Source organism: Rhinolophus ferrumequinum, chromosome 2 (genome assembly GCF_004115265.2).
Source record: "Rhinolophus ferrumequinum isolate MPI-CBG mRhiFer1 chromosome 2, mRhiFer1_v1.p, whole genome shotgun sequence".
In the NCBI taxonomy this organism is placed as follows: Eukaryota; Metazoa; Chordata; class Mammalia; order Chiroptera; family Rhinolophidae; genus Rhinolophus; species Rhinolophus ferrumequinum.
In genome coordinates this window covers 44,987,435-44,991,071 of record NC_046285.1, presented here as the reverse complement: position 1 = coordinate 44,991,071, position 3,637 = coordinate 44,987,435, and positions in this window count along the sequence as shown.

Genomic DNA, 3,637 nt, shown 5'->3' with positions numbered 1-3,637 from the left:
ACTCCCTCTCTTCTCCATCCTTCTGTTCCTCTCTCCTGTTCTTCCTGCGTACAGCCTCCTTGTACAACCAGCTTCAGGCCTGGGGCAGGGGCCTCTGCGTCTAGTTTCCTGGGCCACAACATGGTTTTGTTCTCTTCATCCTCCTGTGCCTGCTCCTTTTTTATGATCAATAATGGCCTAAGGGGCACACCTGGTTGGTTATAGGACCAGAAGGGGTGGAGCCTAAAGCTTAGAAAGCCTTTCATTTGGAAGGAAGGTGGGGCCATGACGCGGACTTGAGTAGTGGCAGTGATTTGGCAGAGAAGCCACCACACTGCTGGGCTTCCTGGGGAGGGTGCAGGGACGTGGGAGGATAATCTAAGGAAGGTAATAGGAGATGGGTACTGAGTCAGAACAGAAAGAAAAATATTTTGTTGGCCTAGGTAAATGGACACACAAATAATGTAGATGTGGGTGTTCTTAAGCAAGTATTACACAACTGTGCCTCAGGGTCTCTCAATCTATCATTATTATATGACACTTTAATTGTTGAACTTTAACATGAATGAGTGCCGGGCAAAAAGTGTAAATAATATCCTTCCCAAACAGGGAGAGGGAGGGAGGATTGGGGGCTCCCAAGAAAGACAGCAGTCACCACCCAAGTGAGGAAGGAGAATTCCAAAGTGTTAACTGGGAGATGACATTGTACCTCGGCTCTTCTTGAAGGAAAGACTTCAATCAAGAGACAGAATTTTGTGCAGAATAAACAGCAGAAGTTTATTAGTAAAAGAAAGTACACGCCGAGGCGCAGGCTGATCCAAGAGAGGGAAACAGCCTCGCCTTACATTGCATGACGGTTTTTATTTCTATGGGTAGAATTGCCTCCCCGTCTTCCTTCTCTTATCTCTCTTTCTCCACCCGAGGTGCCTAGTCTTCCCTTCTCTGGTATTCAACAATGCATTTCTTTGATTTCAGGGCATGTGTAAACACACCCCTTTGATTTAGAGGCGTGCGTAAACACATCCCTTAGGGGTATGTGTAAACCTGGAATCCTGTTGGGCTAGTAAGGTATCGGTGGTCCTGACAAACAGGATGTGTTCCTCCCTTCTCTGACTTTTAACAACAAACCTCTTTGATTTAGACGTGTGTAAACCTGGAGTCCTACTGGGTAGCTGCAAGGGGTCTTGACCCAAGTAGGAGCTGCAGCAAGGGGCTGTCTATTACGTTGGTGCAAAAGTAATCGCGGTTTTTGCAATTATATTTTTAACCTTTAAAACCGCAATTACTTTTGCACCAACCTAATAACCGGGGCTAAGTTTCTCCTTCTCATTTCTATCTACCTATCCTATCAAAAGGAAAATGCATTTTAAAGACAGGAACTTTACCTAGGGTTGGTCTGGTTTAACTTGAACTCAAGTGATAGCTGTATTTTTTTTTTCTCTTTATCTAGCACAGAAAGAATGCTGGTTTTCGTATTTCTCCCCCTCTTGCTCTTCTCTCTTTTCTGCAGAATCTTTTGGTAGTCTTCTGTTCCAATTTTCTTAATTATAATCATATACAGACTGAACTATGTAATAGCTAATAGCTTATACCAGGGTCCCTGGTCATGGTTGGGAGGGTAAAGGAAGAGAACAATGTGTACAAGAAATTTGAAGACCCATATTTGAGAACTCAATTTCTCATTCAATGGAAACAAAATACAGTTAGTATCATGTGGAAACTTCCTGTGTATTTTCAGCTATTAAGGCATCTGCGTTTTAAAAAATGTTAGTTATCACTGTACTATGCCTATTACTCTTCTTCTGATAATTCTTTCAACCAAGATAATGTACAAGTCACTTAAATGACTCATTATCAGGTGGAAGATAAATGTTTAAGACCTTTATTTCCCCACTGTGCACTGGGACACGAAATCTTGTGGCTGGTTGGACGCATGTGGCTGCCTGCTTGGTCTTTGCTGCCATCCTCCTGCTCTCCCATCATAGCTGGGCAGGGGAGTTGGTCTCCAAGGAACTGAGCTTTCCCCTAATTCCTGACCTGGGTATTTCTCATTGTCAATGGCCATAAAGAGGCCAAGCTTTTTGAGTACTGTAGATATGCCTCCCATAGTTGCTAAGGATTGTATGGGTGCAGTCTATTTGGACATCACAAATGCTTAGCATGAAGACTGTGCCCCTTAAAACTTTTTATTGCTTTTTTTTCATACTATCACTCATATTTATAGCCCTTTACAATTTGCAATGTTTTTACACACACTTTATTGATCCTGTTGACTCTTGAGATAAGTAGGGTAGATGAAGAAATGGAATTTCCAAATAGGTGGGGGACTTGCCAGAAGTCCCACAGCTAGTAAGTGGCAGATTCAGCGTGCAGACTCAGGTCTTCTGACTTGAAGACTGTTATACTATGATGCCTTTATCTGGGCTTCTCTTATTCTTTGAGAGGTTGTGTTCCTGAATCTATATCTGTGCCTCTGCTCCTAGAGAATTTTGGTATCTTCTGGGCCCTAAAGAGTATGTTCCACTCTCATTTGGTCTCTTTGAACTTTTTTCCAGACTCCCTCCCTGGTTTTTCTGCCATTAGCACCCTCACTTTGACTCAAGCTCCTATCAGAGCTTGGGGACGCCAAAATGCTCTTGGGAGAGATGAGACATTTTCTGCCAGACTCAAAATCTCCACTTTCCCCAAGTCCTATACATATACAGTCCCTGTCAAAAGCCATTACCATGTCTCACAAGATGGAGCGGATTCACATACATTTCATAATTTGTGCGAACCACATTCCAATATCTTTTAAAAATTCTATTCCTGAGTACCTTATATATTTAAGCTATTGCCTCCTTGGTTGGTTTTAAGTACCTTGAAGACCATATTATACCTGCTGAGAGGTTTCAAAAGTATTCACAAGAATGTTGCTGAGGGGCCCCATTCACAGGATGGACACCTGTACAGACAGAGGATCCATTGTTCCATTGACAATTGCTGAAGTTGAAAACTGAAATAAAATTGATATTTGTGTACATGTGTGGGGTGTGTGTGTATGTAATTTTCGGCCTTGGGAGAGAGGTTGGTGAAGGGTGGGGCATAACAATAATTGAATGCTTGCTTCCTACTAGTCAATTTCCCTGTTTTTTTTATTTTTATCTTTCCAATAGCCCTGTAGGTATGTACGTATGCTGCAAAGGGAAAACAGATTCAAATTAAGTAACTTCCCAAGGTTGGTAAGAGGAAGAGATAAGATTTGAACTCAGGTCTCTCTTGACTCCAACATCTTCCATCGCCGCCCCACCCTACCCCTTCCCCCGCCACAGATATCACATTGTCAGGAGATTATGAGATTTCTCTGTGAGGGCAGCATGGGCAGACATCCAATTGTAGCTAGGATTCTAGAAATAATAAACAGAACTTGAGATGTATCCATTAAAATGCCTTATTTTGGTGATCCCAGGACATTCTTCCACTATCGAGTAGGAATTTTGCTAAAAAGCTATTACTCATAGCTGTTGTTTGAGAGCCAGTTAATTTGCACGAGTACATTTTGTCATTAAGCTTATTGCAATAAATTGAAGCAAGATGACATTAGTTGGCATGTTCCCCAGGATTATGGGCCAAGCAGAGTTCTTCAGACCAGATTTACGGTATTGAGCTAGAAAAACCC